Source organism: Rhincodon typus, chromosome 20, assembly GCF_021869965.1.
Source record: "Rhincodon typus isolate 14 chromosome 20, sRhiTyp1.1, whole genome shotgun sequence".
Lineage (NCBI taxonomy): Eukaryota > Metazoa > Chordata > Chondrichthyes > Orectolobiformes > Rhincodontidae > Rhincodon > Rhincodon typus.
This window is the reverse complement of record NC_063351.1, coordinates 8731081-8757929: the sequence shown is the minus strand read 5'-3', so window position 1 is coordinate 8757929 and position 26849 is coordinate 8731081.

Genomic DNA, 26849 nt, shown 5'->3' with positions numbered 1-26849 from the left:
CTTCTGATGCTGCTTGGCCTGCTGTGTTCATCCAGCTCTACACCTTGTTATCTCAGATTCTCCAGCATCTGCAGTTCCCACTATCTCTGAAACAATATCTGGATATATTTGGGTTCCGGTTGATAAGTGGCAAGTAAAGATATGTGTTGTATAAACTGTCAGGCAATGACCATCTCCAACAAGTTTGAGTCTGATCACATCTCCTTCATATTCAATAGTTTCACCATCACTGAATCCCCTGAACCATCAACATCCAGGGTGCTGACTGGAAACTTAACATACCAGCCAGAAATATTTTGGCTGCAAGAGCAGATCAGAGGCTGAGAATTCTACAGCAAGTAACTCATCTCCTAGCTTCCCAATACCTGTCCCCATCAACTAAGTAGAAGTCAGAAATTTGATGGAATAAACACCACATACTTGGATGAGCACAGCCCTAACAACACTCAAGAAGCTCCACACCATCCAGGACAAAGCAACATGTCTGATTTGCATCTTATCCACCAAAGGTACACAGTAGGGACAGTGTGTACTATGTGCAAGCAGTTCACCAATGATCCATCAAAAGCACCTTCAAACCTTTCCCTTCCAAAGACCATGGTTAGTGAGTTCATAGGAGCACCAGAATATGCAAGTTCTCTCCAAGTCATACATCACGTTTACTTTTGAATAGATTGCCATTTTGTCAAGTCACTGCACTCATCTTCTGGAGCTGCCTTCCTGTCAGCACTGTTGATGTACCTCCACAATATCAGCTCAAGCAGGAGGATCACCACTACCTTCTCATGGACAATTCAGAATGGGCAAAAAATAAAACAAATGGCCTTCCCAGTGACATCCACGTTCCATGAACAAATACTTATTAGTTTGAAGAAGTAGCTGTCATATCATGGTGGAAGGAATTCAAAAATCTGTCCATCATGGAACATATGGTAACCAATGGAATATCTACAGGAAAAGTGCACTAAAGGCAGAGGTAGTAGGAACTGCAGATGCTGGAGAATCTGAGATAACAAGGTGTAGATCTGGATGAACACAGCAGACCAAGCAGCATCAGAGGAGCAGGAAGGCCGACGTTTCGGGCCTAGACCCTTCTTCAGAAATGGGCTAGGTTCTGTTGGTTTCGGCTTTTTGTTCTTTTAAAGAGGAGCTATGAATTGGGATTCCAGGCTGAACAACAGTCCCAAACAGCAATTTCCATTCCCAGGCCCGGCTGTATGTCTATTTCCTGCAGACTCATTCCATTGTTCATTTGCCTTTTAAAAGTTTTGATTAGTCTGGGATTTTGTCCAGTATTTTAGATATTGGAGATTTTGGCATTATCCTACACCCTCTTTAGTGTAATCACATCCTTCCAGTAATGTGGCAACCAGAACTGCATGCAGTACTTAGACTGTGGTCTGACCAGTGTTTTCACACAGTTCCAGTACAACCTTCTTGTTGCTGTACTCTGTACCATGGCTAATAAAGGCAAATGCCTCATATGTCTTATCCACCTACCCTGGTAACTTAAGGATCTGTGGATATGCACACCAAGATTCTTTCAATCTTCAGTACTTTCCAGAGTCCAACCACAAATAGTATAATCCCTCAGAGATAGCAAGAACTGCAGATGCTGGAGTCAGAGACAACACAGTGTGGAGCTGGAGGAACACAGCAGGCCAGGCAGCATCAGAGGGGCAGAAAAGTTGATGTTTCGGGTTGGGACCCTTATTCAGAAATGGGGAGGGAGAAGGGAACTGGGAAATAAATAGAGAAGAGGGGTGGAGCTGGGGGAAGGTGTTGGGCCCTGCTCTCACTGCCAGCTACCTCAGATGCCAGGCTGAGAGACCGTCAAGGGCTGCCAAGACACCATCATGGGCCACGAAAAGACTCCTACACCAGGCCGGGAGGCCATGATGCTGTGCCAGGAGGACGCCTTGCTGGGTCCGCACTGAGGCCAGGAGAAGAAGAAAGGAAAAGAAAAGAAACACGAAGAGAGAACAAAGAAGAGAAAAAAAAGGTGCAAGAAATGGATTCAGCTCCAGCTGAAGCATCCTGCTCTGCCATTTTCCAGTCCTCTTGTAGAATCTCTTTGGATCGTCCTTCACCTTATTTGCCAAGGCTATCGTATATCACCTTTTTGCCCCTTTTAATTTCCCTTTTAAGAATGCCCCTACATCCCTTATACGCTTCAAGAAATTCACCTGATACCAGTTGTCTATACCTAATATATGACTCCATCTTAGTCTTAACTAGAGCCTCAATATCTTTATTCATTCATCGTTGCCCAATCTTCCCAGCCTTACCCTTCACTCTAACAGGAACATAATGCCTCTGAATTGTCATTAACTCACTTTTGAAAGCCTCGCCCTTGCCAGTCGTCCTTTTACCTGCAAACAGTCTGCTCCAACCTTTTGAAAGTTCCTGTTCCATACCATCAAAATTTGCCTTTCCGCAATTGAAAACTTTAACTTTAATACAAGGCCTACCCTTTTCCACAACTATTTTAAAACTAATAGAATTATGATCACTGGTCTTAAAGTGCTCCTCAAGTAACACTTCAGTCATTTGCCCTGCCTTATTTCCCAAGGTCAAGCTTTGCTCCTTCTCTTATCAATTTTTTTAAAATTCTAATGCATCATGCACACTGGTTTCCCCTTATTCACCCTACTATTTACAACTCAGAAACTCTTAACAGATTCATCAAAGATGTTTTCCCTTCCATAAATCCAAGCTGACTGTGTCCTCAGTCTTTGACAATGAAACCTTGTGAAGGGTTTAGAAATATGGAAGCTGAAGGATGGATGTTGTTTATTGTTTCAAACTTTACTCATTTTATTCACTTCAGGTTTTGTCTACTTTTCTCTGACAGTTGACAGCCCTGTTTCACATGTTCGCTGTTCTGTGTATCTTTGTTTTGTTGGGAATGAGATAACACAGTGTGGAGCTGGAGGAACACAGCAGGCCAGGCAGCATCAGAGGAGCAGGAATGTTGACGTTTCGGGTTGGGACCCTGATTCAGAAATGGGGAGAGGGAAGGGAGCTCGGAAATAAATAGAGAGGGGTGGGGCTGGGGAAGGTAGGTGGGATGGTGATAGGTGAGTGCAGGTAGGAAGTGGTAGGTATTGGTCAGTGAGGTAGGAGGGGCAGATAGGTAGGAGAGAAGATGGACAGGTTGTGTCAGGTCGAGGAGGCGGGGATGAGAGGGAGGGTTGGTCATGGGATGAGGCCGGGGTGGGGAGATTTTGAAACTGGTAAAATACACATTTAGGCTGTTGGGCTGTAGGCTCCCGAGGCGGAATATGAGGTGCTGCTCCTCCAGTTTGTGGGTAGTGTCATTTGTGAGGAGGCGGCCCAGGATGGACATGTCACCCAGGGAGTGGGAGGGGGAGTTAAAATGGTTCTCCACTGCAAGGTGTTGTCATTTGTCGTGAACAGAGCGCAGATGCTCTACAAAGCGGTCTCCGAGCCTCTGCTTGGCCTCACCGATGTAGAGGAAGCCACATCGGGAGCAGATAATGCAGTAGACCAAGTTGACGGATGTGCAGCTGAACCCCTGTCCAATGTGGAAGGTTTGTTTTGTGCTTTGAATGGAGGTGAGGGGGGAGGTGTAGGGGCAGGAGTAGCACTTTCTGCGGGTGCAGGGAAAGGTGCCGGGGCTGGTGAGTGGGGAGCGGATGAGGGGGTCATGGAGAAAGCGGTCCCTACAAAAGGCAGATAGGGGTGGGGAGGGAAATACATCTTCGGTTGTGGGGTTGGATTGTAGGTGAGAATGAGGTGTGTTCTTTCTCCTCCCAACCTCCTCTATCTTTTCAAAGCAGTGAGACTGTCATTATTATAAGGTTATGTAGTTTTAACTTATTTATTCATGCATGGTATGTAGCATTACTGTCTAGGCCTGCACTTACTTATCCTCAGTTGCTTTAGTGATGGTGGTGAGTGCCTTAAAACACTGTGGTTGTGTGGAGTAGGTATGCCCACAATGTTGTCAGAAAGGGAAGGCCAGGATTTTGATCCAGTGACAGTGAAAGGACTGCAATATAGCTCCAGATCTATGTTGGGGAGGCAATAGCCAAGTGGTATTACCGTGAGACTGTTAATCCAGAGACCCAGACAATGTTCTGGGGACCTGGGTTTGAATCCCGCCATGAGAGATGATGAAATTTGGATTCAATTTAAGAAAAATTGAATTAAGAGTCTAACGATGGCCATGAACCCATTGCCAATTGTTGGAAAAACCAATCTGGCTCACTAATGTCCTTTAGGGAAGGAAACTACCATCCTTGCCTGGTCTGGCCTGCATGAGATTCCAGTTCCATAGCAATGTAGTTGACTCTTAACTGTCCTCTGGGCAATTAGGGATGGACAATAAATGCTGGCCTAGCCAGTGATGGCCTCATCCTGTGAATGGTTTCCTTGTTTGGCATGATATTTCCATGGTTTCAGAAGCTCAGGAACCAACATGTTCCACGCAGCAATCACAGGCTAATGGATTTATTTATACATATAAACCTGAGTCTGATTCATACTCATATTTAACAAGGTGATTTTCAGAAGTCAGCATGAGATACAATATTAACCTTTTTAAACCATATTTTACTCTAATATCCATTGTTCTATAGTTACAAATCTTATCAAGTTTTCCTAATGTTTTGTAACTTTCAGCTTTATGTTTTTTCACCTTCTACAGTTAACACCCAAATTATTATGTACATAACATTTTCAACATTTAAAATTCAACTCATTACAAATTTCTTTTCTTTAACAAAAATCAGTCTCAAGTCTCCAAATTAAACTCCAACCAGCTGCCTCATCCCCAGGTCCTTCGGACTTCCAGTGCAAAGAGCTTCGGGCAATATATTCCTCCAAGCTGTCAGGGTGCACAGCCAGTTCATAAATACTGTATGAGAATGTACGTTCTCATTTTATATATGTATATTTGTTCATCTAAATGTGAATAGACTTCATCAATTTTCTATATGAAATCATCTTTAATCATAGATATATTTTATGAAGCAGTATGAAATGGTATTTGTATTTTCTATAAAGAAAAGCACAGATGTATGTCTAACAGTTTTATAATTTGTTTTTGAACTTGCTCCATACTTGCAATAACTTCATAAAATATTGTTAATTAATTCAGTCTTGGAAAGTAGGCATCACTGTCAAGGTTGGTATTTATTGCCCATTACTACACAATTCTGATGTGTTAGGTCACTTAAGAGTCAACCACATTTGTGTGGGACTCAAATAATTTATACGTCAATCTCAGTTAAAATGACAGGTTTGCCTTCCTAAAGGTCATTAGTGAATTAATTGAGTTTATGATCCCAGCTGATGATACTATTGGACATGTTGCATCCCAGAATAAAATCTGGCTTAATAGATCATATTTTTTTAAAATTTTAGTTAACATGGTGGTCAGCCATTGAAATATAATCACATGATGTTCCAGGGTTTCTTTAACAAAACACCAATTTAGCACGCAAAAGACAAAGATATAGGAAAACAAAAATTTCAACCAATTTTCCAACACTAACCGTTTAGAGAAATGTTAGTCCAGAGAAATTACTTTCCATATCATAGTTTTAAAGTTCCATATACCTGATTCTTCTCTTTTCTTTCCTGTGAACCATGGTGTCATGACCAGGCACAAAATTCACAGTTTATATTTTCTCAGATTCTAATAACCTGCAGCTTTCTGCTCAGGAAGCTGCACAAACTAAACTTCTGCCAGGGTAACTTATTCCTGAACTGCTCTGAAAAACTTTTTTTTAGGAGAGAAATTACACTTGTTTCTAATCTTTGATCAGTGTCCTCTAAAATGACCTGCAAACTTTCAGTATCTGGATTTTCCAAACTAAAATAAATCTTTGATGTTTAATCCACTTGTCACAGGATAAACAATTTTCCATTAGCCCTCCAGGGGTTCACTGTCTAACCCTAACCTGTTCTTTGGCATATATTAGATTAGCTCAATGTCCCAGAATGACTGTCTTATCTCGTTAAATTTAAATCATGGCAGTAACATACATCCAGATGACACTATTTTGAAATCAAGCTGTAAAGATCATGTTAATATATATAAATTATATTTTCAGCACAGATTCCGAAAACAATCCAAAAGTATCATGGTAGCTTTCAGATTGCCATTTGTATTTTAACTCGTAATCCATAGAGCATCAGTCAAGTTCCCTAGATTACTTACTAGACTATCAGACAGACTATTTGATCCAGTTGAAGATTTTGACTATCAACTGAGTACTGTTGAGAGCTATACTTGACCTACTCTAAGAAAGTGTCTGCTGAATTAGGAGATAGTCAGGTGCCACAGTGGTCAACAGTGGACATTCCTGGGGAATCCATGACTCTAGATTTGGAAATCTTTTCCCTGAGAGCTCATCGGAAACTGGCTGCACCTCAGCTACACCAGGATTGCAGTGGTAGCTGCCAACAATGCCCAGGAACTGAGATTCCAGGTAAGACATGAGTGAAGATGGAATGGGGGCCGTGTGAGTTGACTTGGAGGCAGGGTAGCTGTCAGTTGTCCATGTCACTCGATCAGACACTGAGTGCCTAACAAGAGATAATACCCTCTCTTTCCCATGTGCCATGCAACCCCAGCAGAAATCTTGAAGCTGTATGGCAATTGTTATGCCCACTGCCTGTTGACTAGCAGCAGTGATCTGGAAGAGGCCCTTAGGTTGATATTAACAGTCCATTTCATGGCTTCAACCAGCAGAAGGTAGGTAGGCTGTCCACAGGCCTTCTCAACTTAAAATACCAGCCTGCAGAAACCTGTCATTACTGTGCCTTTAGTCCTCATCAATATAGATATGTTTAATCAACCTGTTCAGATGTATTATTACATAACTCTGGAAGAGGTGGGACTTTGTTCTGGGCCTTCTGGCTTAAAGCCGGGAACACCTTCAACTAAGTGCTTATGTCTCAAAGTCTAAAGGGAATAGTCCTCAGTTAAGTCAAGAGAAACACCCTTCAATCTGGGGGCTCCCATCATGGCAAGTCAAGAACAGTGCCCAATATAAGTTCAGCGACTTGGTTGGACACTCGTGTTGGTCAGTGTCAGACAGTCTGTATCACTACAATCCAGGCAGTGAGCCAAGGTTTGTCGTGTTGGTCCGGTTAGTCCACGGAGTTGTGATAAGTCAGTTGGTGAGCTGTGCACTGATCAGTCAGTGGTCCGATCATTGGTCACGGCTGTCGGTCCAAGTGGGTCAGTGAGTGGATCACAGTCAGTCTTGGGTTCAAATCTATGAAATAAAATTACAGATGGAAAACAAATCTGAGTCACAAACCAACGGGGTTGGGGTGGGGAGGTTATCAGGATTCACTGCTGTAGTTGAAGAGGGAGAGCTCAGTTCTGGGGATTGGAAGCAGCATGTGAGGATGCAGAGTGGACAAGAATTGTGAGGGGGGAAATCACAATGTATAAAAAGGAGAGAAAATAGTACATTGTGGGACACGGGTTACTGCAGGAGATGGTATCGTCAATGGTCAACACCACTCTGGCCTTCACAGGAGAAGGGGTGTCAGTGCACCATGATGGTGGTATGTCTAAGCTGTAGGTTCACAGCTCAGGGGTAAATATTGAGAGACGAAGTACTAATTCAGAGAGGCATGTGGGAATTTTTGGAAGCTCAGTGCTGGTGGGCCAACAGTGAATGCAAGGAAGAAAGAAACGTAGAATTCGGGGGTTCCAGGATGCCCTGATTACCAGTCTGGGCCAGTGACTCACCTGACCTTCCATATGCAAACAATGGAAATGGAAATTGGCTGCATACTTACCTTCCTGCTAGTTCTTACGAAAAGTCACATACCCATGAATATTCAGTTCTCACCTTTCAGCTCTGTGTAACCATGTCTGTGCGCCATTAACCCGTATTTGTGTGATTAATTCATCTACTCATTCTGAATACTACTGTTCCTAATCCTGCAGTTTCATTAGACTTTATTGTTGATATTTCAACAAGGGTTATTTTTAGAGATCAGTCCACAATGAATGCTTCACTGAGATACAAATGCTTTAAAGAACTAACAGACATTAATACAACTGAGTTGCAGTCTCTGAAAACTAAGGGAGCCTTCAACCTACTCCTCTGAGCATTTTTCTGCCTCCAAGAGGAATTCCAAAAAGCCTCCAGTGATCATGGTACTGCAAGGCAATCATGCCCTGCATTCCAAGAATCACAGAATGCAGATAAAGCCATTCGGCCCATCAAGCCTGCACTGACCCTCCAAAGAGTGTCGCTCTCAGACTCACCCCAAACCCTTTCCCCACATTTTCACGGCTAATCCACCTAGACTGCACATCTGTGGACAATATGGGGTAACTTAGCATGGCCAATCCACCTAACCTGCATATCTTTGGACTGTGGGAGGACACCGCAGCATGAGAACTTCACACATTCACTCAAAGCTGGAATTAAACCCTGGTCCCTAGTACTGTGAGGCAGCAGTGCTAACCACTGTGCCATCCTGCCACACTATGAAAAAGCCCAATGTGGAAGTCATCTCCAGGAAAATGGGTTTGCAAAGTTGGGAATTTTCCAACCACATATTTGTGTCTCGACTAAGGACACCTGTTTCCATCTCCACAACATTGTTCAACATAGCCTCTATCTCAGGCTATCTGCTGCTGATTCCTTACTCTTGTCCTGTTCTCTCGAGACCTAACTATTCCAATGCACTTCTGTGGGGTTTGCCACATTCTACCTTGCGCAGACTTGACATTATGCAAACTCCAATGCTTGTTTCTTTAGTCTTACCGTGTTCCTTTCCCCAATCACCTCTGCCGCTAACATATGTCAGCTCAAGCAATAGATTTGTTTTAAAATTCCTGTCCTTGTTTTCAAATCACTACGCAGCCTTGGTTCTCTCAAATCTATGTAATCTCCTACAGAGTTACAATCCTCCAAAATAGCTGTGCACATCTATGTTTTGCTTCACACACTGAATTTAAAATCTTTACACCATAGGTGACCCTGTCTCCAGTTGCCTCAGCCCCAAGTTCTGAAATTCCTCACCTTGACATCTCTGGCTCTGTAACTTACTTTGAAAAGACTCCCTAAAACCTCTCCCTCTGATTACGCTCTATGTTACCTGCTCTAATGAGGGTTTGTGTCACATTTTGTTTTATAATGTACCTGCGATATGCTATGGACCAGTTCATAACATTACAGGTACTATAAAAATAGCATACACATATTTAAATAATTATTTTTGGTAAAGTTATTATTACAAAGTAATATCAGTAAAAAATGTTTACCTCGTTCACTTCCAAAATAAGGTATTGTTATCAAAAAGGAAGTAGGAATACAATTTTATCAACTTCTTTTCTTCCCTTTGCTTCCGCTAATGGTAGTTGCTCCTTGTTAAGGTGTGCTGCCACAAATGACAGCTACTATCTGGTCTCACCAAACTGACCATTCTTCATGGATTAGTGATTATGACTGTCCTATTCAATCAGCGCTCCCCCCCCCACCACCCCCACCCCTTGCTTTTTGTTCACATGCAGATGATTCCTGCAGAGAACACCAAGAACAAAACAGGGAATATACAGTCTTGGTTCTAGGATAGCATACCTCTGAATCAGAATGCTGTGGGCTCGAGGCCCCTGAAGACTTCAGCACAAAGTTCAGACTGACACTTGTGTGTAATATTAAAAGATTGCAATACTGCAGATTCTGCCTTTCAGTTCACAATTTGTCCCAAAGATCCTGTCTATTCTCCCATGACACAATTCAAAGAGAAGGGGCATTCTAACTATGTCTTTGTCAATACTTATCCTTCAATGCAGTGACAAGAACCGATTATCTGGTCTCCATCTGGGTAAATAGGTATACTATGTTACAACAAAAACTAAACTTCAAACATATGTATAGAGTAATAGAGTTGTACAGCACAGAAACTGACCCTTCGGTCCAATTCGTCCATGCCAACCAGATATCCTAAAATAACCTAGTCCCATTTGCCAGTATTTGGCCCATATCCCTCTAAGCCCTTCCTATTCATGTACCCATCTAGATGCCTTTTAAATGTTGTAATTGTACCAGCATCCACCTCTTCCTCTGGCAGCTCATTCTGTAAACACACCACCCTCTGTGTGGCCTTTATGCACATTGGGACATTCTGAATTAATGAAAGAGCCCAGATAAATTAAAGTCTTTTTGACTCCAGCTGCACTTCCTTTGCCTAACCCGTGGATTGATTGACAGTGCTCACCCCTGTACTATCTGAGGTCAGTTCAGCGGAGACCAAGGAATGTCCCCACATGTATGGTCTAGCAACTATTTGTTAATCAGCTGAGATGGCTCAGAAATGACACAGAATAAGAAATTACCAGATAGAATCACCAGAGGGAACATATGAAGTTAATATTTTCAGAAGGTTAAATTGAAGAGATGGTGGGAAAAACAGGCTACTTTGTTACTTAGGTTTCAACCAATATTGATTTTTAAAATTTTTACACTTGGCTCAATTTATTTCCCTTGTGCATTTGATATTTTCCTGTTTTCATACTTTTCTTTTTTGTAAATTGATGTTCCGAGGTCCACAACACTTAACAAGATCAAAAGCATGTTATTCTTGTCTTTATTCATAATATTAATTGTGATAACTAAAGAACAGCTTGGAAACAAATTAGGTTATTATTCTGACAAATGATAAATGAATGGAGAATTTATCCATGTTTATGCAAGTTAATAGAGCTTCTTCCTCCCTGGTAAAATACACAACTTTATTACATTGTTCTTTATTTCATTCAGATGTCTGGGTTATAACAGAAAAAGAAATTGAACACAATGCATAAAAAGTCAGCTCTACATTTTCATAGAGTTCAGTCTACAGGGAGTGAGTCAATCATCTCGAGTTTCAGATCTCAGTTGAGAAAGTAACAATCCAGAGATAACATCTATCTGTTCAAAAACATTTACGACTTGTAAGTGAGGTAGATGAAGAAATTACTGGATGAGATAGTTGTAAAGAGCATGAAACTGCAGAGATCTTGGGAAAAGCACAATAATCTGCAGGAAATCGAGAGAAGTCATATTAAAATTTTGGTGCCCCTTCTAGAATTTCTTTCAACCTGTTTACAATGCGGGATTGATAGTTTCAAAATGTGTCTCAGTTTGACACTCCACGCAAGCCTCACCTCATGTCAATTACCCTTTCCCAAGCTGCCCTACTTCTGTTATTTCCATCACAGCTAGAAGTGCTGGAGAAACTCAGCAGGTCTGTCAGCATCTGTGGAGACAAATACAGAGCTAATGTTTCAAGACCAGCGATCATTTGTCAGAACTGTTCTGAAGAGAAGTCACTGGACTCAAAAGGTTTGCTCTGTTTCTCTCTCCGCAGATGCTGCCAGATCTGTTGAGTTTCGCTAACACTTCCTGTTTTTGTTTCAGATTTCCTGCATCTGCAGTATTTGTTTAATTCCTGTATTTCCTTGTCTTCATAACTTAAGGCTCCTCTTGCATGCATCAATGCTGTTTTGACTATTTTATGCAGCAGGGAAGTTTGCATTTTCACCACACTTGGTTAACAATTCTTGTTCATTCTTTATTTGTTCACAATAGTCTGACATGTATGTCATGTGTTTTTGTCTTGGGTTATCCACAGTGCAACTATTCCTCTGTATCCATATGAGTGAACACCTTCATAATGTTTTAGACCTCCATCAGATAACTGCTTGGTTTTCCCTTTTATAGAGAAGTAGTCACAGCCAGCAAACATTTCCGGATAAATGCAGCCTCTAAATTCTGTTTGAATGACAGTGTCTATTGCTCACTAGCAGTCTATTCATCCTAAGAAAACCAAAATTTATTCAATTAAATGTGCACCAGACTATCCTCCCATATCGTATCATAGACCCACCCAACAGATTTTATAGGAAAAAAGTCCTAGACCTTACAAGTACAGGTATTGAGAACATAAGCAAAGATGTTATGAAGAGCTTCGAGAACACACTATATTGGACTCATATGATTTATTATGTCCAATTCTGGGATGTAAAGGCATTAGAGAGCATGCAGAAAAGATTTACAAGATTAATTCCAAGAGTAATAGATTTACAGTTATGTACAAAGATTGGAAAAGCTTAAGATATTTTTCTTAGAGATTAGAATATTGAAAAAAAACTGATAGTTGTGTTAAAAGTTATGAGACAGAGCAGATGGAATGAAATGGTATCCACCATTACAAGTGGTGTATACTGGTATACTGAACTGGTGGATACTGGTTCTTCAACCCCATTCATCTTCAATGACAACATGAGGAAATATATTTGTATGCAGCCTGGGGTTAGAACCTGCAATGCACTGCCACTAGTGTGCTGGAGGCAGATTTCATTCTGGCTTTTAAAAGAGAATTGTATAGGTACCTTGAAACTGTCTCTGCTGATATTGATACATTTTTTAAACAGAAAGGAATCCTCAGGACATCAACAGAAAGAAAGCCGATGAACAAGATTTTGCTTTATAAAACTTTTATTGTAATGAACCATTTAAAATTAACTTAATTCAAAACATTAATCAACTGATTAATTTTATTTCAAATCAAAAAGGTAAATTTCATGGTAGATAGTCTGTGCAACAAAGATATAGCCCACATCATTTGCATCACTTCTCACACAAATTTGGGAATTTCACAGCCCATCAAATTCAGTCTCCAACAAATGGGATATCTCAGGATGCATAGTCACCAACTCAAAAAGCACATGCATACGAACGAAGTCAAAACAGTCTTAATGACATAGATTCCCAGAGACTTCTTCATCTGACTCTTTCAAATGTATGGTTGATTCAAAAGAAACTGATACAGCTGCAATTGGGGTATCAACCAATCCACAACACCTGTTCCCCTTGTCCTAAGATTTCCCAATGCATGACACAATACAAGATCTAATCTCACAGTCTTGTTTCTTTTTTTTAAAGACTAGAATTTGCTTTGATCTGTAGGAACAGAGATGTGCTTTATTTGATATCTCAAATTGCTACTTACATTATTAGGGTTTGCTTTTTAGCCTTCATCCCCAGAGCAACCTTCTGGATACTTCTTGGAAGTAAAATGTTGGCTGGAAAGTTCAATTATGATACAAAATACCTATTCAAGATCTCTGCCATTTCCTTGTTTCCCATTACTTGTTTTACTTAGAAGGATATTCTAATTTTTCCTTTTCATATTAATTTTTTCTGCTATGCAGAACTATTAACAATCTTCTGGGTAACTTCTAACCTTTGCAGCATTGTATGTCTTTTTATTTCAATTTGATACTATCCTCAACATCCTTATTTAGTTATGGATGTTGCATCATTCTCATGGAACATTTCTTTCTGAATGGATCATTGTTTGCTGAATGCTATCAAATATTTCCTTCAACATCTCTCATTGCTTCTTCTGCCATCTTACTTCTAATCTTTTCCCCAGGCCAATTTAGCCAATTTTATCTGCATTCCTCAATAATTCCCTTTAGTTATGAGACATTAATTTCAGACATATAATTTTCACCAAATAGAATGTAAACTTCCAATATTATAATTGCCTTCGCCTAGAAGATATTTTACTATAACCTTTCATTAATGCTGTCCCCTTACTCATTTCCAAATCAAAAACAGCCTGCTACCTGGTTGGTTCCAGAATATATTGTTGTAAGCTGCAGTCCTGAATACATCCTATGTGTGCATCATTCAGGCTACTTTTGCTAATGTGATTTGTTTAATGTATTGGAAGATAAAAATTATTCATGATTATTGCCAAGCTTTTTATATATACCCCATTGTTTCTTGATTTATATTAGGTCATACAGTACAGCAACCATTAAGGGGCCTATTAATTACTTGCACCAGTAAATTCCTTCCTTTGCTATTTCTTACTTCCTGCCACTTCCATTCTCTGTTGTGAATGATCAAAACAAGAACATTTTTCAATGCTGTCCTCATCTCTCCCATTTACTGATTATCTTAGTAACTTAGTAACCAATTAACAAATTAAATAAGCTTGGACATAAAGGCAAGTGCCATACCTGAAACTTATGGTGGTTTTTGAAGAGCATTGTTATCCTGGACAACCACATCTGCACTAAATATCTTCAACTCCAGGTCAGAATTAAGCTGGCGTCCAAGTTCCTAAAATGGCTGGGCATCAAGGAAGTAGAGACTTTAGTGGCCACTTTGCTGTGGGAGATGTTCACATCATTCAGTTAAGTAGAACTGTAGAAACGGTCAATAATAAAGGTCAAAAAGATGTTACTGAGAGTTAGGCAGGGATAGGGAACCAAGATGTTGTTATGGAGGGGCCTTGATATTTTACTCTGACAAACAGGCAGGAGATATTTATAGAGACTAAGAAACTGCAGATGCTGGAATCCTAGGTAGACAAACAGGAGGCTGGAAGAACACAGCTGGCCAGGCAGTAGCTGGAGGAAAGAAGCAGTCAACGTTTCGGGTATTACCCTTCTTCAGGACGGGTAATACCCGAAACATTGACTGTTTGTTTCCAGGAGATATTTACAACCAAAGTGGATGAGGACAAAGACTGCAGACTGGATGAGCAAACTGACCGCAACACAAGAAAGTGCAGGAAGCCATCCAAGTAGTGATAGAGCTAAGTACAGTCAGGGAAATGGTATTATTCCCTGTACTGGTGATTGTGAGCTCCAAAAGTTATGTTAGCTACATGGTACCAGGATTAAGGCATCTCATTGCAGCTGGAAATGTACTGAAAGTAAAAGAAGTGTATCCAGTTGTCATGAGCCACCAGAGAACCAAAGACACAAATAGAAATAGGCATGTTGTTCTGCTGACATAGTTTGAACACTTCAGGTCCAAAGATGATAATGACCACCGAACTATAATGTGAACCATGTTCCAATTGACTCAGAGTCAAGCAGTTGAGACAATTAGACGTGAATCTCAAAGAGTGGTGTAGGAAGAAAAGTGTAGAGCTGGATGAACACAACAGGCCAAGCAGCATCAGAGGAGCAGTAAGGCTGACGTTTCGGGCCTAGACCCTTCTTCAGAAAATTTTCTGAAGTTCCTACTATCTAGGAAGAAAAGTATTTGATTCATGTGCCATTGGTGTCACTTCCGTGGAAAGAGGGAACTGTTCCATTGGGAACAATGCCACTTAAAAGGAATGAGATCAATATCCTGACAAATTGTTTAACTAGGTCTTTGCCTGGGGCATAAACTAAAAGAGGATGGGGAAGAGGAATGGATGAAGGGAAGTTTAGAAATCTTTAAAAGACAATAAAGTGCTGTAGCAAATTGTATAAAGACAAGCAAAGTGCAATAAAGAGGGCCAATGTTTAACAATAATAATGTCAGTGAATAAGATTCATCAAAAACAACAATAATAAAAAGAAAGATAGAGGTGTTTCATCTTATTACAAATGATTCACACATTCAGATAGACAAATTAGTGACATAAAAGAGAGATAAATGCTTTAGATTGAATTACAATTACAGAGATATGGTTTCAAGGTGACGAAGATTGGGAAATAAATGTTCCACGTACAGAATGGTTAAAGAGGAAAAATGGTTCTGATGGTAAAAGATTGAAAGAAAGATTTAAGAAAGAATTTTGACTCAGAAGATCATAAAATAGAATCGTTTTTCATGGAGGTCAGGAATTAGAAGAGTCAGAAAATGCTGGTGAGAGTAGTTTATAAATCATTTGACAAAAAGTTAAACTAAGGGTGAAAAAGCTGTCAAATTCCTAGAACCTGTTGCCCTACACCCCATGGTTTTGAAGTAGCTGTAGGTAGTGAATGCACTTGCCACGTTTTACCAAAGTTCCTCAAATTCTAGAACAGTCCCAATATAATGGAAGATAGTAAATAACACATTGGTATCCGTGAAAAGAGGGAGACAGAAATCAATTGTTGAGAAAATGCAAGAATCTACTGTTAAGGGAGTCAGAATCCTTTTAGACATTTATAATTTGGTGAGACAGGTTTATCTTGATTTTAGGAAACGGAAAATCATGTTTGATATATTTGGTGTAGATTTTTCAACATGTAATTATTTATAGATAAAGGGAAGGCATGAGAAGTAGTTTTCTTAGCTTACCAAAAGGTAATTGATAAGGTACCACACATAAGGTTAATACACAAGATAATGGCTAATACATTAGCATGGTTAGAGAACTGATTAACAGATAGGGAACAGGAAGTAATGAAAGACAAACAGGGAAGCTGGAAGAACACAGCAGGCTAAGCAGCATCTGGAGGAAAGAAGCTGTCAACGTTTCAGGTATTACCCTTCTTCAGGACTTGTAGTCATAGCAGTGTGGCAGTAAGAAAGAGACTCACTGAGTTCACATCTGAGGGAGGCAGAGAACTTCTTCAAAGTGGGCATCCTTTGAAGAGATTTTGCAGTGGTAAAACTTAGTTAGAGACAAATAAACTGCAGATGCTGGAATTCAAGGTAGACAAACAGGGGGCTGGAAGATCACAACAGGCCAGGCAGCATCTGGAGGAAAGGAGCAGTCAATGTTTCGGGTATTACCATTCTTCAGGGCTGGATAACTGGGGAATTTTAAAGTTAGCAGGATAACTACTAGAAGAGTGCTGCACCTGGGGCCTTAGCTCTCCGTCTATATTAATGCCTTACAGCAAGAGTCTAATAGTATCCAGGTTTCCTGACAACACAGTACTAGTGAGAATGCAAATTATGAGGAGAACACAAAAAGATTTTTAAAAGATATAGACAGGTTAGGTGAGTGGTAATAAAATGACAGATAGCGTGTGGGGAAGTGTGAGGTTACTGACTTTGGTAGAAAGAACAGGAAAGTAGAATATCTTTTAAAATATGAAAACTTCTAGATGTCAATCTTCAGATAGACTTGGATGTACCCAAGCAGGGAATACAGAAAGATGCCATTCATGTACAGCAAACAATTAAGGAAGCAGCTGGCATGTTGGCCTTTGTTTGAAAAAGGATTGGAATATAAGAATAAGGATGTTTTGCTGCAATTATATAGGTCTTTGCTAAGTCTGTAAGTTAAGGTAACGGTTCAGAAAACGTCAATGTTGGAGACTGCTTTACGCCCTACCCAATCTGATTGTGTGACACAATCTTGCATACAGAATCAGAGAGTACAGCTCTAGATTGCGACAGTATCAAACATGTCATCCTTGGCTTCTGATAGTTTTTGCCATTATGTATAACTAACTAATGAAAGTTCATCTTTCTCTCTTCTCTTGTTCCTCCTCCACTGTTCCTCCAGTCGCTGCTTGACATTGGCCAGAGGCTCGGTTATGGGCCTCCATCACTGCATAATCGCAACTGTCGCATCCGAACTGAAGCCATAGGTCTGGAGGTGCACAGGTTTCATGCTGCCTATTCCCATCTGACACTCTTCTTTTATTATTCATTAATGGTATGAGGGCGTCACTGACCAGGCAGCATTTATTGCCCATCCCTATGTGCTGTGGGACTGGAGTCCCATCGAGGCCAGACCAGGCAATTTCCTTCCCTAAAGGACATTAGTGAATCGGATGGGTTTTTCCTGACAATTGGCAATTGGCAATTGGCAATGGAGTCATGGTCATCATTAGATTCTTAATTCCAGATATTTTACTGAATTCAAATTCCACCATCTGCCATAGTGGGATTTGAACCTGGGTCCCCAGAATATTATCCGGCTGTCAAGATTAATAGTCCTGCGATAATACCACTAAGACACTCCTCCCCTCCCTCCTCTAGTCACTGCCACCGGTCATCAGTAGCTCATTGGGGTCCTCTGCCATCCCTGTCGCCGAAGCTTTTGCTCCTTTAGGTGCCTGTCCTAGACGTGGACTTGATACCTTGACTCAGCCTGAGAGTCTGGGACCTGTCCCTCACTTGCCAGAAGATCCCAGGCTGGGATAGAGCTGCATCCGGCTCATCCTGGCATTTCTGCCAGCGGGTCATGGTTAATCATTAAAAACAAAAGAATGTTATAATGATTTGGTGGTGGGAAAGCCATTTGGCTGTGTGATAATACTTAAGGCTCATACAGTCACTGAGTCATACAGTCATACAACATGGAAGCAGAACCTTCAGTCCAACTCATCCATGCCAACCAGACGTCCCAATCTGACCTAGTCCCATTTGCTCGCATTTGGCCCATATCCTTCTAAACCCTTCCTATTTATATACCCATCCAGATGTCTTTTAATTGTTGTAATTGTACCAGCCTCCACCACTTGTTCTGTAAGCTCGATCAAAGATATTTTATATCCCCCTTGTCCCACCTCTCTCTTGTTTTGGAGGTTTGTATTGCCCTTGACAGGTTTTGCAGGTAAATATCCAATTGGCCATACTGGTGATTTACTGGTTGTGGTTAGTAGTTAAAAACCAAAACAAAAGTCGTGGTGATTTGGCGGTCGAAAAACTGTTCTGTTATGTGTGATAGCACTTCTGGGAACAAAGAAGAAAAAAGAACAAAAAGGAAAAAACAGCAGGCCCAGGAAAGGGTCTGCAGAACTGCCTGTCCCAGGCTGGGACCAGTGTATGTACACAACAAGTAATTTTTTTTTTGGTGTTCAACAGTAAATGGTATTCCTTTCCAATCAGGCTTCCTGAGTTACAAGATCATTACTGGAGGTAAAATAACTCACCGAAGGCTGGTATTCTGTCGCCAAGTCACCCTTTATTTACACGTGCATAGTGCGTGACACTGATTCAGCTAGCACTGAGCTGGCTACTAGAGTGAGCAGAACCCCTGACACTTCTGTCTATAACTGTCAGCCATGCCTCCCTGATTGGAGCAGGTTGACAGCCCAAATTGGGGAACTCATTCTACGAGATCCACCTGGCTCACCTCATTCTAATCGTTATAGGAGGAACGAGTGCTGGCAGTACTCTGCCCCAAAATTCAGCTATCAGTGGCCAGTTTTGTAACAGAAGACAGAGACCTCACCTGAAGAACTGTGTGTGGCTTTGATCTCCATATCAACAGAAGGATGATTTTTATTAGAGGTGAACAGTGTAAGTTCACTAGATTGGATCTTAGGAGGAGAGTTTTGTCTGTAATGACAGGCTAAGTTAGTTGGGTCTAAATTCCCTGGAGTTTTGAAAAATGATAGGGGATCTTGATGAAATATATATGATTCAAAGGTGCTTGACTCTGTTAACACTGTGAAGTTGTTTCACTGGATGGCACACTGGAACATTGGAACACAGAAGAAATTTCTTCACTCGAAACGTTGCAAATATTTGAAAATTCTCTAGGCTAGTTAGCTGTGGATGGTACAATTTGAATTGAATAATAATCTGGAATTAATGAGTATAATGACGATCATGAAATCATTGTCGATTGCTAGAGAAAAGCCCTTCTGGTTCACGAGTGTCCTTTAGGGAGGGAAATTGCTATCTTAGCTGGTCTGGTCTACATGTGATTCCAGGCCCACATCATTGTGGTTGACTTTTAATTGCCCTCTGAGCAATTAGGGATGAGCAATAAATGCTGGTCCAGCCAGTGATGCCTGCATCTCGTAAATGAATTCAATAAAAGATCATAGTATGGGGGAGGAGGGTTGAATGGATGTCAGTATGCTGGCTAGTTGTTTGCATATCACATATCTTGGATGAAATGCATTTTTGTAATGATGTTTCATTTTAAAAGTACAGAGGCATGTGAACATTGTATTATTTACATTTTCTGTATTTTTGATTCTGGACTAAAATGGGGGAAAAGGGTCAGTTTTAAAAAACAAAGACTGGGGAAATGATTACCGCACCTTTTAGAAGTGGGTTACCTGGCACTCATGGTTTACACTGCGGGCAAGGTTTACTACAGATGAACTAGAACCGTTGGGTGGGGGGGTGCGTGGGGGCAGGATGGTGAATACATATGAAGGAAACTCAGCCAGCAGTAAGGAGCTGATTGTCATCAACAATTGGTCACCATTCTATAGGCCAAAGGCCTTCTACCTGCCAGTAATTGTGACTGGCTCCCAGGAACATTGAAAACTCATGGGTGTGAATGATTAGTCAGAAACCATCAGACCTCCAGAGAGGAAGGATCTGTCATCCATATGCAGCAAATGACACTTCAAGCCTAAAGAAAGCCAGTTTATTTTATCGTATCTATTCTGAGGAAGGGTCTCTGGACCTGAAATGTTGTAGCATGGTGGCTCAGTCATTAGCACTGCTGCCTCAAAACACTAGGGATCTGGGTTCAATTCTACCCTTGGGTGACTGTCTGTGAAGTTTGCGCATTCTCCCCCTGTCTGCATGGGTTTCCTCTGGGTGCTCTGGTTTCCTCTCACAGTCCAAAGATGTGTAGGCTAGGTGATTGGCCATTCTAAATTGCCACAGTGTGCTAGGATGTGCAGGTTAGTTGGATTAGCCATGGGAAATGCAGGGTTACGGGGCTGGGGTGGGTCTTGATAAGCTGAATGACCTGGTTCCACACTGTAAGGATTTTATAACTCTGATTTCTCTCCACAGATACTGCCAGACTTGCTGAGATTTTCCAGCAATTTCTGTTTTTGTTTCAGATTTCCAGTATCCACTGTTCTTTCCTTTTTTTTTAATTTTCCCTTATCAGTTGGTGTAAACTGGGTTATTTAACAAATAAGTTAGAGACATCATAAAAGTGTGAACCAGTTACCGTGTGCAGGTGGAAGTAACTGGAGAAGGAAGATTGAAGAGCAGGAACTCTTAACAAGCCAAAATGAGCAACTCAATAAAACCCCGCAGTCAAGGAAGAGCGAACAGCCTTCTCAATCTTTCCCTCCACTCACAACACCCATTTGATTTTTTGTCCACCTGTATACATGGATAGGAGGGATTGAATGAGGAGATTAGAATTTTACTGAGTAGAGTTATATGTCAACAGTTTCTAATCACTTATTGTAAACTGAGGAATTTTGTGTGCTTTTTTGAAATCTAACTTTTGTGATCACTCCAGGAATATTAGGGCCTTGTTTCCAGCATTCTACCTCAGTGAGACATAACATGCCCAATTGTGGACTGTTTTCCTCTGGAATGTGAGACAGCCAGGTATTACCTGGAGATGAAAGTGGATGGCACAACTATTGCATTTGGCTGAGGTGAGAAGTTGTCCCAAGCGAGTGAATAGGCAGTGCAGAAGGCATGTAGTTATGGATGAAAGCAAGTGAGGGAAGATGTTGTACTCGATTGTGGTAGAGCACTTTAAAACAAACATTCTTACTTTTATTAATGGCTGCATGTAGAGATAAAAACACTCTTACAAATATACTCTGTAGAATGGAAATGGTAAGTGCTGCATAACTGCAATAAATACTTGAGCCTGGCAGGTTTATAGGAGTTCTTTACGTAATCAGGGACAGGCTGGTAGCAGGCCATCTGAAAAGAGCACAAGTCTTTCCAAAGTTATGCTCTCTCAACCACCAAGGGTGCCGTCAACTAAAGTGATTCTGATAACAATATTTCATACACAAGGAACTGAATCCTGTATTACCCTTACGTGGATCACTTCATTCTGTTTAAAACTGTTGCAGACCACAATTTCTGCAAAAACTAATCAATGATTTAGCCAGCTCTATAAATTTAAATGAACGTATCCCCTACTAATTTCATTAATAGAAAACGTTACCTATTTCTCTCACATTGAGATATCTGTCATAACTTCATCAAGAATTGCAAAACACAACCAAGTAAAGTCAATGCATGGCATAATTTACCTCAAATTCAAGAGGGAACCATTCACTTTACTGTCCTTGGGCTAGGAAGAGAAAAGCTGGTGAGATCCCTGCTTCTGATGCTGTCAGTAACACCTGCTTTAATGAGTGAAGGATCAAGTTAGGATGCCACACTCCTCACACCCCCATTGTAAGAAGCCTGTCAATATGCAGTTCTTCAGATTTTAGCAGATTAATACAGAGGGAGGAAAATCAGAGGTCAAAACAGAACTCTCAGATCAGTGACTGATTCTGCATTTATTAATTTAATGTAATGAATACAGAATGCTTATTTTAAAAAAAGTGAGACACCATGAGCTTGCAACTTTCCAAGCTGTGCTGTAAGCATTGCTTCAAGCTAGGAGCACCCACTACAAAATTATTCTAAAAAGCATCCTGTTTTTCTACTTAATCAGGATATGTTCCTTTTACACAAATGCTTGGTTGCATACTTTTGTAATCTTTTATTTATTTCAATTTTATTTGTACAGTCAATAATTTCTGGTTCAGATACATATTCGCTACTCAGTCCATAAAATACATCAGATGTCTCTTGTAGTTCTCCTCACTGTCCATCACTGGTCAACAATCTGATGCTTGCACTGTCAATGCATACAATTTTTTTCAAGGTAATGAAAACAGGTTCCAATAATACTTTTGAAGGTTTGTGCTTCTATAGTGCTCTGTCCAAACTTTTTTCTCAGCTAAGAGCCTCAAAGTGCTCTTCATCCCCTACTATTAGCCAATGTCTCAAGTAATGCTAATTTGGTTTCCATTTATTTAAAGAAAATCAACCTAAATTGCTATTTACTGCACTAGGATAATCACTGAACATTAACCAGATAATGTACTCATCAGAAGGTGCTGGTCTCCGGTAGATTCAAAACTGCAGACAGTCCAAATTATGTTTCTGTCAGTCCTGCTTTAAATAGGCATCATCAAGTGCAACATAACGTACATTGGACTTTAAATTACATCACTGGTGAAATAATGCCTCACCCCAATGAGTACTATCAATATTATTATATAGTTTAATCAGACCATCAGCCCAGCAAGTCTGCTCCTCCTTTGAATGATATCATGGTTAATCTGATAATTTTCAACTTCACTTCACTGCCTTTTACCTGTAACCCTTGATTCCCTTACTGATTAGAAGTATATCCATCTTGGCCTTTAATACACTGAATGACCCAATGTTGACAGCCCTCTAGTATAAAGAGCTTCACAGATTCAAAACGCTCAGAGAAGAAATTCCTCTTATCTCTGTCTTAAATGTGCAACTCCTCACTCTGAGATTGTGCCCTCTGGTCCTAGATTCTTCCACAAGGGGAAACAACTTCTCAGCATCTACCTGTCAAGTCCTCTTAAGAATCTTCTCTGTTTTGATAAGGTTGCCTCCTATTCTTCTAAATTCTACTGAGTACAGGCCCAACCTCTCCTCATAAGACAGTCCCTCCGGAACTGATACCGGTCTAGTGAACCTTCTCAGGACTGCTTAAAGTATCCAATATACAGTTATTTCTTCCATGATGTGGAAACAATAGCCTTTTAGGCCAGCAAAGGTTTTGAGCTTATTTGTAGGATTTTGTTCATTTCAATTAAATTAGTACCTACTCACTTCTGATTATAACTGTCCAATTCTATATTAGCATATCTCACATGATATTTCTGACTGTGGATGGAATCCTCCTGGTCCTGTAGGATTTATTTTTGGTCAAACTGAGAGCAAGTTCAGAGATAAGGACGCGGGAACCAGATACCTTGCCAGTGGCTGATGAGAATTGAAAGCAGCTATCTTCCTGACAGAGATGGGTAGCCAATACGATCAACGAATTAACTAAAAAAGAGAAGTTGGGAGGATGCTACTGGGCCAGATTCCCACTGACTGTGAAGTCTGGTGGTTCTATGAAGACAATCTCCTGAAGACTGGCCAGTTGGCTGGACGCAGGAGGGCCAATGCGAATGACAGAGCCACAGAATGAAACATCCCCTGTCTAAATGAAATCTTGAGTGGGGTTCATTTTCCTCTCCTACAATGGCTGTATCAGATCCTCTTTATTTCTGCAATTTTATTCATGCTCCCTCCATTCTTCTTTCTGTCTGACCAGGTCATCTCTGCCAAAGGAGTGGCTAATAATCCACAACTGTGGACCTCGAGTTTGGGCCTTCAAATTCACAAATCCACACTGCCTTTATTGGATGGTGAAGCCAATAACCTCCTGAAAGATCACACCAGAGCTTGTACTCAGGGATTGAGAGTTGGAAATTGCTCCCGCTCCTGCAAATAAACTGTCCAAGGATTATGTCCAATAGTCAGAGGTTAATCTCAGGGTAGTTGTAACTTGGGGAAAGCTGAAAATTGTTTACCTCCTTATGATTTTCAATTCCATTAATGTCAACAGGGATGAAACTGGTGGACATACATAATGTGAGACTGAATCAATATGATCTGTTTTATCACTCACTATCAGTGAAAATCAAAATTACTTGCACACTGTTCTATAATAGCATTGGTTTAAGAAATAACATTCGAGGCACTTACTTGCAATGACTCACATTCCACTTAAGTGTTAGACTGGAAATTTTTGCTGGTGTTTTGAGGACTGATTTTATGATTCTGTCCATTATTTTTTGTAAATCAAGTAAAAGTGGCTTGATACATCTGTTCAGCACAAATATTACATGTGACTTTTATACTTTTTAAATCAAAGGACCTGAAGACAGCCAACATTTGATCAGAGACATTGCAACAATTATTGCTATCATGGAGGTGGCAGTGGTAGGAAACAACTTTTATTTATTCCTTTTACCTGCTGTTGACCCCATCCAAATCGATAGGGATTGAGTGTCTTTGAGAAATGGTGCTGCATTCCCAAAAGCAGAAAAGAGATACCTGACCGACAGAGGCACCTGAATTTAGTTGCATCTCACCATTCCGAGAGGGTTACTGATGTTCAAATCTGGTAAAGACAATGTTACCACAGAGGCCATTCCTCAGAGTTACTTGATCAATTACTATCAGGTTTGTTCCTAATGGGTTTTTAACAAGACCTTTGGAAAAACCTTTACTTTTCACGAGCAGATGCAAGTCCAACAGGTCCCATCAGAGATGTTTTGGAACCTGTTCCCAACAAAGGCATGAAGCAAGGTTCCAAAGCTCTTATCAAATTTAACTTATTTTTCTAATCAACTGCTCAGAGATGTTGTTACACATTACCTCTGGAGCAGGTGGGACTTGAACCCAGGGTTCTTGGTCCAGGGTAGAAATGCTACACCTGCGTCACAACAGAGTGCCAAGTTTAACAGGGAAAATTGAAGAAATAGCCTCTTTCATTGGTCCAAAACTAAGTGGGAATATATAGGGGTATCTAAATTCAGCAGACTGAAACAGCATTGTTCATTCCACTGGTTTCTGGATCAAAGTGATGCCCCACAATGACAGGCTGAGTAATTTGAGTCGACACTTTCTTGAGCCAAGAAGAATGAGAGGTAACCCCATTGAAAGATAAAAAATAAGATTCTGAAAGGGATGTACAAAACAGACAGCAAGTGGCTGCTGTCCCTGGCTGCTGAATCCAGAACACGATGGCATGGTCCCAGGATAAGGAGCTAATCATTGATGATGTTTCGGAGGAAAAACTTCCTCACCCAAAGGATTATGAGTGTTTGGAATTTTCCACCCCAGGGAGTTGCAGATGCTCTTTTGTTGCTTACATTTAAAGCTGAAACAGAAAGATTTTTGGTCTCTCAAATAAATCATGGTTATGTGGAGAGGATGTGTAAATGGATTTGGAGTCATGATCATCTTGAACGGTGGAGCAGGCTTCAGGTTTGCAGTAAAGTTCTGAAGAAGGGTCACTGGACCTGAAACATTAACTCTGATTTCTCTCCACAGATGCCACCAGACCTGCTGAGATTTTCTAGCAATTTCTGTTTTTGTTTCAGATTTCCAGCATCTTCAATTCATAGATCATAGAATCCCTACAGTGTGGAAGCAGGCGATGCAACCCATCAAATCCAAGCTGACGCTCTGAAGAGCAATCCACCCAAACCCACCCCCTACCCTACCCCTGCATTTCCCTGGACACGATGGGTAATTTAGCATGGTCAATCCACCTAACTTGCACAACTTTGGACTATGGGAGGGAACCAGAGCACCTGGAGAAAAGCCACGCAGACACGGGGAGAACATGTAAACATGTCACCGGAGGATGGAATTGAACACAGTTCCCTGGCGCTGTGAGGCAGCAGTGCTAACCACTGCACCACCATGCTGCCATTTCTTTTTTGCTGTAAGGCTTGCTGCTGTTCCTACTTCTTATTGTTTTATATTTTATTGCCAGTTTGCACCACATTGGTATTTCACCAGAATGAGAGTGCAATAGCCATTTACTTTCCCTCCTCATGCAATTTCTGGATTCTGTATTTATCAGTACAGCTTTAGGAATCATGCCCTTGGTGCTCCTGAGCTTTGGGAAACAGTCCAATCCAAAACTGCAACTACGAACCCCGAACTTAACACTGCTGCAATAGGGCTGCTATTTAGACTAGAGTTGGGTGAGGAAGTCATAATTATAACAAAACTGCAGGTTAAAAAAAAGGTGTCTAGTAGAAATCTTGGGGTGGTAAGCTCAATTAAATTTCTTCCTAAGGGGTGGAATTTTTGTGTCTGTTTGAATCATGTCTGCCTGGAGGCAGGCAACTACACAAAATGGTGCTTAACTCTGTAGGTACCAGTCTGCTGCTTTCTATTCCTGACCATGCTGAATTTTGCAAGGGCAGGGGACAGCAGGGAGCTGTAAATGCATGCATTGTTAATTAAACACATTTGAGGAGCTCAGTAAGAGTTCACCTTCTAACAGCTGAGACTTTTTTTAAAGGTGGTGGATGTCTACCAGGAATGTGTAAAACTTAGCAGGTCCCGTCTGTTTGGGACAGGGTCTACAACATTGAAAAAGTTGTGAGATTTTGATAAAAATCCTTCACACAGCAATAATTCTAACATCTTTCCACCCGACTCCAGGTTCCAGTTTTCCATCTGCCCTGGCCAATGAAGATCAAGATTTTTGTAGTTTTTTAAAAAATCTTGTTTCGGGCCAGAACGTGGCCCATTTTCCTGGTATCACACCTCCATTCCCATTCCCACTATCCTGCTGGCCATGAATTGACCAACAATTAACACCCACTCCCCTATGTC